Source organism: Triticum aestivum, chromosome 3A (assembly GCF_018294505.1).
Source record: "Triticum aestivum cultivar Chinese Spring chromosome 3A, IWGSC CS RefSeq v2.1, whole genome shotgun sequence".
Classification (NCBI taxonomy): domain Eukaryota; kingdom Viridiplantae; phylum Streptophyta; class Magnoliopsida; order Poales; family Poaceae; genus Triticum; species Triticum aestivum.
This window is the reverse complement of record NC_057800.1, coordinates 645,392,496-645,407,304: the sequence shown is the minus strand read 5'-3', so window position 1 is coordinate 645,407,304 and position 14,809 is coordinate 645,392,496.

The window sequence follows — 14,809 nt, the reverse complement described above, 5'->3', positions numbered from 1 at the left end:
GGGGGTGCCGGTTGGCCTTCTCTTGATATAAATGGGAGGGGGCGGAGCCCCCGTCGCCCATATTTCCTCTTCCTCTTTCGCTTCTTCTCCTTCCTTGCTCCTCTCCTGCCACCAATGACGCCGTCAAGGAGGTTCACCGCCGCGGAGAAGGGGAAAGCCCTCACGAGGGGCCCAGCTCTCTGGTGCCCAAGCGTGGACGCGGCCGTCCCTGCAAGCACACCGCAACCCCCGCCGCGGCTCCGGTTGTGGTGGTCCCGTCGATGAGGGGAGGCGCGCCGTGGTTGCGCCACCTCCCCGGCCACGCTTCCACTCAGCGGAGATGCTACTGGAGTTCGTCGTCTGGTCGGAGAACCCGGCCGGCAACTGGCTTCAGCTCCCGCGCTTCCTTGCCAATGAGCTGCCGGCCTCAGCTCCTGGCGGGCTTTGGCTGCAGGCGGACGGCTGCTGCAGCAGGGCTTCCTGGGTTGCGATCGAGGTCTCCGCCAAGGGCAATGTAACTCTGGCCCACGGTTGGCAGACATTCGCCCGCGCGCGCGGTCTGGGCAGACGGTGCACCCTTCACTTCAAGCACAATGGCGACACGACCCTCTACATGAGGGTGTTCGGGGAAGATGGTCGCCGCGTCGGGTTCTGCCCCGAGGTGAACGATGGTGAGGAGGTGCTCGGCCTTGGCGATGGCCACGACGAGGACGGGGGCGAACTCGCCCTTGGCGCCGACCGCGTCTCGTCCGGCTACGACAGCTCTTCCCCCAGCGACAGCTCCAACAGCGGTGGCTACGACCAGCCGCCACACCGTCGTGCCCGCTTCGAAGAGGTAGCGGGTCATCTCGTCGTTGCGCCTCCGTGAAGCGCGAGGAGGGGTCTGGTTGAGCTCAGGCGGGCGCTGGGGCCTGCGCCCGTGGACCGCTGTAGGCGCCGCTTATTTTATTCTTCCTTTCCTTCCTGCATTAAAAAGAAACTAGAATGGGCCCCGGAGGGGCGTATATCGAACTATGGTCCCAATCGCTATGGTATGTTTGTCGTTCTTGTGCCGTGTCGTAACATTATCGTTTTATGTAGGGATAACTTAGCTCGACTTGTTTTGAGTGACCTCCTCCTCACGAGGCGCTCGCTTCCTAGTGCTTGTCGAGGCCTCCTTGACCTGATATGCGCTTAGGAACTGCAAAAAAATCGTAAGAGGTTTATCACTCACCCGGGGTTTGGTTATAGGCGCCGCTGGCCTTGACTCAGTGCTTCGCGTCGCCATGCCCATGGGGCACGAACCAGGAGAGGTGCGCCAGCTTGTGGGCTCGGTCGAGGGTGCCTCGCGAAAAGACGGAAGGAGGGAGCTCATGAAGGTACCTGTCCAGCCCCCTCACAAGGGACACGAGGGAGAGTTTAGGTCGACCAAAGAGGCGAAGGCAGAAACAGAGGTAGAAAGCGATAAAACGGAACCAGCAATAGACACCAGAAAGCAAACTTCGATTAAAAGAGGGGCGAGCCAACTTTGGAAAGCAAATGAAAAGCCGCATCCGACACCTAGTCTAGTCTTCGACGTCTTCCCACCAGCGCGGAGCTAAGTGCTGCCACTCAGCATGGGAGGGAGCCCCCGAGGCCCAAGGGCAGCTCTCCTGAGGCTCCGGGGCGTGTACAGCCCCACTCATTATTACGTGTGGACGACCTTGAACGGGCCCTCCTACATAGGCGAGAGCTTATGCAGCCCCGCCCTGGAGAGCACCCACCTTAGGACGAGGTCACCCACCTCGAGAGTTCTGGAGCGGATGCTGCAGCAGTGGTACCGCCGCAGCGCCTGCTGGTATCTTGCCGCTCGTAGTGCAGCTTCACGGCATCGCTCCTTCCCCGGCACGAGGTCCATCCCTCGCATGGCGTCCTGCTACGTCTCATCAAACGCTAGGACCCATGCGGAGTGATGCTCGACCTCATGAGGGAGGACTGCTTCAGCTCCATAGACGAGGAAGAACGGGGTTTCGCCCGTTGGCTTGGTGGCGGTGGTGTGGATCGACCACAACACAGACTGGAGCTCGTTGTGCAGCCCCTGCCGCAGGCCTTGAGCTTTTTCTTGAAGGTCCTGGTCTTGAGGCCTTTCAGGACCTCCGCGTTGGCGCGTTCAGCCTGGCCGTTGCTCCTGGGGTGTGCTACTGAGGCGTAGCAGATCTGCGTTCCAAGGTTAGCACAATATGACTTGAAGAGATTACTAGTGAACTGCAAGCCGTTATCGGTGATGATGCGGTTGGGGACCCCAAAGCGTCTCACGAGGCCCTTGATGAACTTGACTGCAAAGCCAGCTAGGATGGCGTGAATGGCTTCAACTTCCGGCCACTTGGTGAACTTGTCGATGGCAACGTAGAGGTATGATAGCCCCCAGGCGCCCGAGGGAACGGACCCAGAATATCCAGCCCCCAGACCGTGAACGGCCATGAGAGTGGGATGGTATGGAGGCCCTGAGCTAGCTGATGGATCTGCTTGGCGTGGAATTGGCAGGCCTCGCAGGACTTCACCAGCTCGGCCGCGTCGTTGAGTGTCGTAGGCCAGTAGAATCCACTTCGGAATGCCTTGCTGATGAGGGTTCACAACGACGAGTGGTGCCCACAGTCTCCGCCGTGTATGTCAGCTATCAGCTCTTTCCCCTGTTCCCTGGAGATGCAACGCAGTGTAACGTCATTTGGTCACTTTCTGTATAACTCACCGTCCTGGATGCAATATGTCGTGGCCTGACAGGCCACATGCTCCACGTCCTCCTCCTTCTCTGGTAGCACCCCTCGTATCAGGTATTCCTTGAATTCCTTGGTCCAGCATCCCTCCTGGGGCTCGAGCGCTGGGAGTAGGCATGCTCTCGAGGTCGGGCCGCAGGCTGGAGCTCTTGAGGCTGGCGGTTGTGGGAGTTCCTCCTGAGGCTGAGTTGCTCTTGAAAGTGGCGGCGTTGCTGATGGCTTGAAGAGCCGCTCCTCGAAGATGCCAGGCTCCTGGGGCTGTCACTTGGATGCTCTTCTGGTGATGTCGTCTGCTTCCTTGTTGGTGCCTCGGGGTACATGCTGCAATTCCAGGCCCAGAAATTGCTTCTCCATCTTGCGCACCTCCATGAGGTATGCCTCCATGTGCTCGTCCTTCGGCTTGTACACCTTGTTGGAGAAGTTGACGAGGAGCTGTGAGTCGCCCCTGATGGTGAGACGCTTCACCCCCAGTGCCGCTGCAGCCTTCAGGCCGGCTATGAGGCCCTCGTATTCTGCAATGTTGTTGGAGATCTTCTCGCCTTGCTGGAAGCAGAGCTGTACGGCGTAGTAGAGCTTGTCCTGAGTGGGCGAGATGAGTACAGCTCCAGCCCCCGCGCCTTGACGTGTGAAGGCGCCATCGAAATACATGACCCAGCCATCAGGCGCCTCACTTCCTGGCGAGAGGGACCGGTCCTCGCCTTCTTCAAACGCTAGGGCATCTGTCCACTCTGCCACGAAATCAGCGAGCGCGGACCCTTGATGACCTTGGTGGTACTGAACTCCACCTGGAATGCCTGCAACTCGATGTTCCATTCAGCGACTCTTCCAGCAGAGTTGGGGCTCCTGAGGACTCTCTCCAATGGGTAAGCTAAGACGACCTTGATGGGGTGGCCCTGGAAGTAGTACCGCAGCTTTCGCGAGGCGACTAGGAGTGCGAGTAGGAGCTTCTGAGGCATGGGGTATCGCGCTCTTGCGTCCCTCAACACCGTGCTGACGAAGTATACCAGGTGCTCGACGAGGGTTGGTGTGCTGACGAGGTTTGCATCCCTTGGGAGCTGAGGAGCCTCCTGAGGGGGTAGAGCCCCAGATGCTTGGTCGCTTGCCGAAGTCTTCGCGGGTTCGGGGGCGTTGTCCTGCCGGGCCTGTCCCTCTGCCGCTGCTGCTTCGGCCCTTGCGGCGCCCTTCTGGTCCTTCGTCGTCTCTGCTGGAGGCGTGGCATGACGCGATGCGCCCTTGGCTTGGTGTTCTTCTCGAACCGCCACCAGGGCCGCGCTGGCTGAGTACGGAGTGGCAGCCAGTTAGAGCACTAGTGGCTCACAAGGTCGTGGCGCCACCATTACTGGTGGGCTGGTCAAGTATCTCTTGAGGTCTTGGAAAGCTTGGTCGGCCTCCAGGGTCCACTTGAACGGGCCCTTCTTTTTCATCAGCTTGAAGAAGGGCAGGGTGCACTCTCCCAGCTTGGAGATGAAGTGCCCCAATGCAGTCACCCGACCAGCCAGCTTCTGCATTTCCTTCAGGGTCTATGGTGGACTCATGTCTTCAATGGCCTTCACCTTTTCTAGGTTGGCCTCGATCCCCCTGTGGGACACCAGGAAACCCAGCAGCTTGCCGGAAGGGATGCCAAACACGCATTTCTCCGGATTGAGCCGCAAGTCCACCTAGCGAAGGCTTTCAAAGGTCTCCTCTAGGTCTCGGGTCAAGGTCTCCGCCTCCCGAGACTTCACCACGATGTCGTCGACGTAGGCTTCAACATTTCTCCTGAGCTGCTGCCCTAAGGCGATGTGCATGAGTCGCTGGAAGGTTGCGCCCGTGTTGCACAGTCCGAACGGCATGCAAGTGTAGCAGTACACCCCACATGGGGTCAGGAAGACCGTCTTCTCCACATATTCTACCGCCATCTTGATCTGGTGATATCCTGAGAATGCATCCAGGAAGCATAGCAAATCGCACTCGGCGGTGGAGTCGACGATCTGGTCGTTGTGCGGAAGCGGGAACGGATCTTGGGGGCAGGCCTTGTTGAGGTTGGTGAAGTCGACGCACATCCGCTCCTTCCCGCCTTTCTTGGGTACGACGACGGGGTTCGCCAGCCACTCGGGGTAACGAACCTCGCGAATGACACCCGCGGCCTCCAACTTGCGGGTTTCTTGGACGATGAAAGCTTGCTTCTCCATGGACTGCCGCCTTGCCTTCTGCTTCACAGGGAGTACGTTGGGGCACACCTTCAGGTGGTGCTCTATTACCTCTCTTGGGACCCCTACCAGCTGGTCGGGCTCCCAGGCGAACACTTCCTTGTTTGCATGCAAAAACTTCACTAGTGCCTCCTCCTGAGTAGGCTCGAGGTTGGCGCCTATGGTGAAGGTTTCCCCTGAGGACCCGTCCTCCTCGACCAACACTTGCTTGGTTTCTGCCTTGGCCTGAGTGAAGAACTGCTTCTTCTTGGTTGGTACGGCTCCCTTGGCCTTGGAAGTATCCGCGTCGGTGGGTCACGCTGCCGCGACGGCCTTGAGGGTGAGCTTGAGCACCGCCAGGGCCTCCTTGGTGTCTCCCTTGATGGTGAGGACACCCTGGCTCCCCGGCATCTTCATGAGATTGTAAGCAGGATGGGGTGTTGCCATGAACTGGGCCAAAGCTGGGTACCCGAGCATGGCGTTGTATGGAAGGCCAATGTGGGCGATGTCAAAGTCGATGAGCTCGGTGCGGTAGTTGTCACGCGTGCCGAAGGTCACAGGGAGGCGGATCTGCCCCAGGGAGCGGGCGGGGCCCCCGCCAACTCCCGAGAAAGGCTTGTTGGGGCGGAGTCGCTCGAACGGTACGTGAAGGAGGCTGAATGCCTCGACAAAGAGCACACTAAGGCCGGCGTCACCGTCAACGAGTGTCTTGGTGATGGATACGTGGTAGATGGTGGGTGCGCACAGCATCGGGAGCGCACCCGAACCGACGGTGGAGGTGGGATGGTCCTCCGAGTTGAAGGTGAGGTTGGACTTAGGCGCAGCCCAGCCGGGCGGAGCCCCCGGACGCTTGGAGGCGACGCCGATCTGTCGAAGGTATGGCTTGAGGTGCCGATCTGAGGGTGGTGCTTGCGAACCGCCGAGAAGAGATGCGACAACGGGGGCCGCTGGTTCCCCGAAGCGTGTGATGAAGAGGCCGCACAGATCCTCCCAGGTGGCGACAGAAGACTTCGGGAAGTGGAGGAGCCAGGCGCGCGGCGCGCCCGCAAGGGACATTGGGAACCAGTTGGCCATGACCTTGTCGTCGCCCCCAGCTTCCAGGACGGCCTCCTCGTATGCCAGCAGGAAAGCCGACGGGTCCGTCGCGCCGTCATAGCATGGCGACATCTCCAGCTTGAACTTGGGTGGCCACTGCACCCGTCGCAAGGTGGGGCGAGGGCTCGGAGCCCTCGAGCGCCACCGTGGGCACCGGTTGATCTAGCTGGAGGGGCATTCGCCATGGGGAGCGGGCGTGTAGATGGTGGAGCGCGAGCCGTCAGAAGGAAGACTCCGGCACACACCTACCTGGTGCGCCAAATGTCGGATCACGGGTTCCGGCATAACCCTTAAGGTTTGAACACTGGGGTGCGCGCAAATATCTCCCCCCTATCGATCCGCGTCCTAACTTAGCCTAGATCTCATGAACTAACTCAACGAACTCGCAACACAAAGAACACGAGATTTATACTGGTTCGGGCCACCGTTGTGGTGTAATACCCTACTCTAGTGTGGTGGTGGTGGATTGCCTCTTGGGCTGAGGATGAACAATACAAAGGGAAGAACAACCTCCTCAGGTTGGGGTGTTCTTGTGCTTGGTGTACTTGTGTGGCTGAGGATGATCTTCGATTTTCTCCCGCCTATGGTGGTGGCTAGTCCTATTTATAGAGGCCCTGGTCCTCTCCCCAAATATTGAGCGGGAAGGGAGCCAACAACGACGAATTTGAAAGGGGACAGCTAGTACAAGCTATCCTGACAAAAGGTCGTCTTCGCCTGCCAAAGGTTCTGGCGGTGACGCCGTCCTGGGCTTCATGGTGACCTCCATCTTGCCGTCCTTCTGGTCTTGGTCTTGTTGCACCAATATGGAAACCTTTGCTTGATGCCTCGGTACTCCGCGCCTACGCTTGCCCCCTTTGCACCAAAGAGGAAACAAGGATGCTATGCGCGCTGGCGCCCGCCTGGTCTCGATCATCATGGCTTACGTCACGAGAACCTCGCGAGGTTCCTCAGGGTTCCCCTTGGTGTTAGACACACAGTTACTACGGTTATTGTGACTTTATACTGAACCATGTTACTAAAGACGGGTCGGCCCTGAGGAGTACCCGCGCGCGTCGGCCCTAAGGGGTACCCGCGCGAGCTTAATTGCGAGTGATGTGGAGTTGGGTTGACTTGGAAGGTGCCCGCGAGATACTTATGAGGCGTGGCCGGGAATTCTTAGCCCTTGTCGCAAGTCCTCGAGACGGGGCAATGGGGTCACATCGATCGTGAGTCTTTGCTCGTTACCGCGTGCTCCTAATCCACTATGTTTTGGATAATTGATCTGAGGGGCCTCTGGCCTGATAGCGCTAACCATCATGTGGGCATAGTATGGGCGTTCTGCGTCATATCCATCAGCCGAAGCTTATTATACGTCAGCGACTGAGCGGCGCATGCCGGGTTGGACTGGTAAGCACCTGCCTTTTTGAAGGAGGTAGCTAGGTCTGCTCACCGGCCGCCCACACAACGTGTAGGAGTTCCCGGGGCGATGGCCCAAGACCCTTGGGGGCATAGGTTTAGTCCGGCGTGCTTGACCTCTCTATTGAGCCTAGGTCGGGTTGCGGTGTATTGTTTGGCCGAGGCCGGGCATGACCCAAGAAAGTGTGTTCGGCCGGAGTTAATCGAGCATGGTGGGTAAGTTGGTGCACCCCTGCAGGGAAGAAAACATCTATCGATAGCCTGTCCTACGGTAACAGACACTTGGAGTTGTATCCCGATCGATACAACTAGAACTGGATACTTGAGGTGATAAGTGGATAGTATGGCTCTAGGATTGCTTTCTCGTAGGGAGTCGAGGAAGAATCTCTGGGCGAGGTTGATAACACTACTACTACTTTACTTTATGCTAGTCTGCACTCCTCTAATGCTGCAAGACCGCTGAAGATGCTGAAGATGCTAGTCTTCGATAGGACTAGGCTCTCCCTCTATTCTGGCATTCTGCAGTTCAGTCCACAGATACAACCCATTTCATTGATACCGATGCATATGTAGCGTAGACCCTTGCTTGCTGCTACCTCTTGACCACTGCGTTGGTTTTCCCCGAAGAGGAAGGGATGATGTAGCAAAGTAGCGTAAGTATTTCCCTTGGTTTTTGAGAACCAAGGTATCAATCCAATAGGAGGCTACGCGCAAGTCCCTCGTACCTACACAAAACAAATAAATCCTCGCAACCAACGCAAATAGGGGTTGTCAATCCCTATAAGGCCACTTACGAGAGTGAGATCTGATAGATATGATAAGATAATATTTTTGGTATTTTTATGATAAAGATGCAAAGTAAAATAAAGGCAAAGTAAATAGCAAGGAAATAACTAAGTAGTAGGAGATCAATATGATAAAGATAGACCCGGGGGCCATAGGTTTCACTAGTGGCTTCTCTCGAGAGCATAAGCATTCTACGGTGGGCGAACAAATTACTATTGAGCAATTGACAGAATTGAGCATAGTTATGAGAATATCTAGGTATGATCATGTATATAGGCATCACGTCCGAGACAAGTAGACCGACTCCTGCCTGCATCTACTACTATTAATCCACTCATCGACCGCTATCCAGCATGCATCGAGAGTATTAAGTTAAAAACAGAGTAACGCCATAAGCAAGATGACATGATGTAGAGGGATAGACTCATGCAATATGAAGAAAACCCAATCTTGTTATTCTCGATGGCAACAATACAATACGTGCCTTGCTTCCCCTACTGTCACTGGGAAAGGACACCTCAAGATTGAACCCAAAGCTAAGCACTTCTCCCATTGCAAGAAAGATCAATCTAGTAGGCCAAACCAAACTGATAATTCGAAGAGACTTGCAAAGATAACCAATCATACATAAAAGAATTCAGAGAAGATTCAAATATTATTCATAGATAGATTTGATCAAAAACCCACAATTCATCGGTCTCAACAAACACACCGCAAAAAGAAGATTACATCGAATAGTTCTCCACAAGAGAGGGGGAGAATATTGTATTGAGATCCAAAAAGAGAGAAGAAGCCATCTAGCTACTAACTATGGACCCGTAGGTCTGAGGTAAACTACTCACACTTCATCGGAGAGGCTATGGTGTTGATGTAGAAGCCATCCGTGATCGATGCCCCCTCCGACGGAGCTCCGGAACAGGCCCCAAGATGGGATCTCATGGATACAGAAAGTTACGGCGGTGGAATTAGGGTTTTGGCTCCGTATCTGATCGTTGGGGGTACTGTTGGGGAACATAGTAATTTCAAAATTTTCCTACGCACACACAAGATAATGGTGATGCATAGCAACGAGAGGGGAGAGTGTTGTCTACGTACCCTCGTAGACCGGCAACGAAAGTGTTGACACAACGTAGAGGAAGTAGTTGTACGTCTTCCCGATCCAACCGATCCAAGCACCGAATGTACGGCACCTCCGAGTTCTAGCACATGTTCAGCTCGATGACGATCCCCGGACTCCGATCCAGCAAAGTGTCGGGGAAGAGTTCCGTCAGCACGACGGCGTGGTGACGATCTTGATGTTCAACTGTCGCAGGGCTTCGCCTAAGCACCACTACAATATTATCGAGGATTATGGTGGAAGGGGGCACCGCACACGGCTAAGAAAATGATCACGTGGATCAACTTGTGTGTCTAGGGGTGCCCCCTGCCCCCGTATATAAAGGAGCAAGGGGAGGAGGCCGGCCGGCCCTATAGGCGCGCCAAGGAGGAGTCCTCCTCCTAGTAGGAGTAGGACTCCTACTAGGAGGGGGAAGGAAGTGGGGAAGGAGAAGGAAAGGGGGGCGCCGCCCCCCTTCTCCTAGTCCAATTCGGACTAGGGGGAGAGGAGGCGCGCGGCCCACCCTGGCTGCCCTTCTCTTTCTCCACTAAGGCCCATATGGCCCATTACTTCTCCTGGGGGAGTTCCGGTAACCCTCCGGTACTTCGGTTTTCTCCGAAATCACCCGGAACACTTCCGGTGTCCGAATATAGCCGTCAATATATCAATCTTTATGTCTCGACCATTTTGAGACTCCTCGTTATGTCTGTGATCACATCCGGGACTCCGAACTAACTTTGGTACATCAAAACTCATAAACTCATAATATAACTGTCATCGAAACCTTAAGCGTGCGGACCCTACGGGTTCGAGAACAATGTAGACATGACCAAGACATGTCTCCGGTCAATAACCAATAGCGGAACCTGGATGCTCATATTGGCTCCTACATATTCTACGAAGATCTTTATCGGTCAGACCGCATAACAACATACGTTGTTCCCTTTGTCATCGGTATGTTACTTGCCCGAGATTCGATCGTCGGTATCTCAATACCTAGTTCAATCTCGTTACCGGCAAGTCTCTTTACTCGTTTCATAATACATCATCTCGCAACTAACTCATTAGTTGCAATGCTTGCAAGGCTTATGTGATGTGCATTATCGAGAGGGCCCAGAGATACCTCTCCGACAATCGGAGTGACAAATCCTAATCTCGAAATACGCCAACCCAACATTTACCTTTGGAGACACCTGTAGAGCTCCTTTATAATCACCCAGTTACGTTGTGACGTTTGGTAGCACACAAAGTGTTCCTCCGGCAAACGGGAGTTGCATAATCTCATAGTCATAGGAACATGTATAAGTCATGAAGAAAGCAATAGCAACATATTAAACGATCGGGTGCTAAGCTAATGGAATGGATCATGTCAATCACATCATTCTCCTAATAATGTAATCCCGTTTAATCAAATGACAACACATGTCTATGGTTAGGAAACATAACCATCTTTGATTAACGAGCTAGTCAAGTAGAGGCATACTAGTGACGTTTAGTTTGTCTATGTATTCACACAAGTATTATGTTTCCGAATAATACAATTCTAGCATGAATAATAAACATTTATCATGATATAAGGAAATAAAATAATAACATTATTATTGCCTCTAGGGCATATTTCCTTCAGGTACGTAGGTATATATAGGAGGAAGGAGTACGTCGATGGAGCAACAGGGGGCCCATGAGGGTGGAGGGCGCGCGTGGGGTAGGCAGGCGCGCCCCCTACCTCGTGGCCTCCTCTTTTCTTTCTTGACGTAGGGTCCAAGTCTCCCAGGTCTTGTTCGTCGAGAAAATCACGTTCTCGAAGGTTTCATTCCGTTTGGACTCCGTTTGATATTCCTTTCCTTCGAAACCCTAAAACAGGCAAAAACAGCAATTCTGGGCTGGGCCTCCGGTTAATAGGTTAGTCCCAAAAATAATATAAAAGTGGATAATAAAGCCCAATAATGTCCAAAGCAGTAGATAATATAGCATGGGGCAATCAAAAATTATAGATACGTTGGAGACGTATCACTTGCGAGTACTTTGGATGAGTACTCACGGTTGCTTTGCTACCCTCTTTCCCCCCTTCTTTCTTCTTTCCGGTTGTTGCAACAAGATGGTGGATCCTAGGAGCCAGATGCCACCCAGTCGACTACTACTACCCGATGGATCCTACTACTACGTGGAAGCTGCCGAAGACCAGGAGTAGTTAGGAGGTCCCAGACAGGAGGCCTTGCCTTTTCGATCGATGTTACTTTTGTGCTAGCCTTCTTAAGGCATCCTTGTTTAACTTATGTCTGTACTCAAATATTGCTATTTTCACTGACTCGTTTGTATTCGAGCCCTCGAGGCCCCTGGCTTGTAATATAAAGCTTGTATTATTTTATTTGTGTCTAGAGTTGTGTTGTGATGTCTTCCCGTGAGTCCTTGATCTTGATCGTGCACATTTGCGTGTATGATTAGTGTATGATTGAATCGAGGGCGTCACAGCAAGTCTCTTTACTCATTCCGTAATACATCACTGTTGGATCACGGGTTCTGGCATAACCCTTAAGGTTTGAACACTGGGGTGCGCGCGAAGACCCCCCCCCCCCCTATCGATACGGGTCCTAACTTAGCCTAGATCTCATGAACTAACTCAACAAACTCGCAACACAAAGAACACGAGATTTATACTGGTTCAGGACACCGTTGTGGTGTAATACCCTACTCCAGTGTGGTGGTGGTGGTGGATTGCCTCTTTGGGCCGAGGATGAACAATACTGTAACTCCCCAGATGTAACTTTCCCTATTTGTACTCCAACTCTTGTCGTTTCCGGCGTTAAGTTAATTTATTATCTCGGGTTCGGGTTTTGTCTCCGTGTATTGTTGTCGTTGTCATGCATCTCATATCATGTCATCATGTGCATTGCATTTGCATACGTGTTCGTCTCTTGCATTCGAGCATTTTCCCCGTTGTCCGTTTTGCATTCCGGCGCTTCGTTCTCCTCCGGTGGTCATTTCTAGCTTTCTTTCTTGTGTGGGGATTAAACATTTCTGGATTGGGCCGAGACTTGCCAAGCGGTCTTGGTTTACTACCGGTAGACCGCCTGTCAAGTTTCGTATCATTTGGACTTCGTTTGATACTCCAACGGTTAACCGAGGGACCGAAAAGGCCTCGTGTGTGTTGCAGCCCAACACCCCTCCAATTTCGCCCAAAACCCACATGACTCTGCTCCATCATCTAGAGCGTTCGATCATGATCGCGTGGCCGAAAACCGCACCTCATTTGGACTCTCCTAGCTCCCTCTATGCCTATTTAAACACCCCCCCGATTTTCGGATCTCCTCCTACCTCCGAAACCCTAAAAATCCCCTCCGACGCGCCGGACATTGTCCGCCCGCGCCGGACACTCCGCGCCGCCGCCCCCGCACCAGTCGCGTGCTGCCACGTGGCCTCGCCGCCGTCTCCCACCGCGCGGCCCGGGGGCCCACGGCCGGCCCCCGCGGCCCGCTTCCCGCGCCGCCTCGCGCCGCCTTCCCGCGCCGCCCCGCTCCGCCCCGCCGCGCCGACGCCGCCGCTTCCCTCCGCGCCGCCGCCCGAGCTGCTCGCCCGCCGCCGCGCCTCCTCGCCATCTCCGCCGACGAGCCGCTCGCCGCCCCGGCCGCCCGACGCCACCGCCGCGCCGCCTCGCCCGTCCTCCGGCCGCCACGCCGCCTCCCTGCCTCGTCTCCGGCCAGATCCGGCCGCCGGAGCGCCGGGTCCGGACCTCGCCCTCGCTGGCCGCTGTCCTCGTCCCTGCCGGCTACAGTGCGCACGCCGCGCCTCGGATTCCGTGCAACCCTAGATCTGAGGAGGTTGTTTTTTTTACCTAAGTCCTGAAATTGCAGATCCAAGTGCCTCTGTTCGTGGCCCCGTAACTTTGCAACCGTAGCTCCGATTCATGCATATAGCATATCAAAATGTTCATCTCAGAGAGTACATCATTTCATTCCATTGCATCATTTTCATTTGAGCTCATCCTGATGCCCGAAATGCTGTTAGAAGAGGGCTACTTGAGATAATTGTCAGATCTGCTACTCCGTTTAGGTTTTTGTCATTGTTGCCATGTTTAATGTGTGCATGCTATGCCCTCATGCTCTACATGTGTTTTGTTAAGGGTTTTGTCATATTTCCAGAGGTGCAACCCATGTATTTTTGTGATGTGTGTGGTGAATTGTGCAAGCTTGCAAAGTGGTGCACTTGCTAAGTCTGTTTTCAGGGACTTAGTAATTTCACTAAGTCCTGGAGCTGTTTATCTCATGATGCCATATGTTCTTGTTGTTTCCTAGTGATCCGTGCCTCTTTTAAGGATGATCAGTAAGGATGTTTTGTTAATATTGTAGTTCTCTATCCATCCATGTCTTTGTTTGCAATTATGGAGCACCCTAGCTTGAGTCAATCGAGCTCTACTTTTGCTACTTTGTGAATCTGGGCAGATTGTCAACTTGTTTGCAATTTTGCCGGTGATGTTGTGGTTGATCCGTGCATGCTATGCTATTGTTCTTGCCATGTCTAGATTGCATTTTGTGCCTTCTTGATGGGTGTATGCTTTTCTTGCCATGACTTGCACCGTAGTGAGTGCATCAAGCTCGTAAACATGCCTACTTGAGTTATATTTCAGCTTGCTCTAGTTTTCACTGTCTGAAAACTGATTATGTTTTTGCTATGTTCACATGCTTGCAATTATATTTTCTGATCCCTTTTGGCTCAAGGTCACTAAGGGACTTTTGTTAAGCTCTTTGAGTAGCTCCATGCCATGCTTTACTTTGCCATGTTCAGGTCCTGTAGCATGTAGTTTTGTTGCTCCGAAGAGGGCTACCTGATCTGAAATTCCAGACAAGTGTTGATTTCACTAAGTCTGAGATCTGTTTGCCATATGCATTTTTGCCATACTTGTTTGAACCTGTTAATGGATGAATTTGGCCGTAGCTCAGTGCTAGACTTTTGTTAAGCATCTTGTGTGCATCCCTGCCATGTATTTGTTGTCATGTTTGGTTGCTGTAGCATGTTCATTTCGTTGCATTTAGATGCCTACTTGCTGTAAATCGCAGACCGGTGTCATTTTTGAATCGCTTGCCATTTCCAAACCGTAACTCCGATTCCGGCGTTCTTTATATCGTTTTCAAGAGATCTCATCTCATCTTTCCAGTGGCACACTTGGATTTCCAAGTTGAGGCCAGTTTCATGCATTTCCTGTCATATCTTGCATTTTGCATCCCGCATCGCATCCCGCATAGCATATCATCTTTGCATCGTGTTGTTTGAGTTTGCACGTGGTTGATTGTATCCTCGTTGCTTGTTTGTCTTGTTTGAGTAGAGCCAGGAGACGAGTTCGCTAATGAGGATCCCGTTGAGTTTGCTTTCGAGGATCCAGTCAACTCTGACAACTGTGCAGGCAAGATGACCATACCCTCGAAATCACTACTATCTTTGCTATGCTAGTTTGCTCTCTCTTTTGCTATGCCATTGCTACGATGCCTACCACTTGTTTTCAAGCCTCCCAAATTGCCATGTAAAACCTCTAACCCACCATGTCCTAGCAAACCGTTGATTGG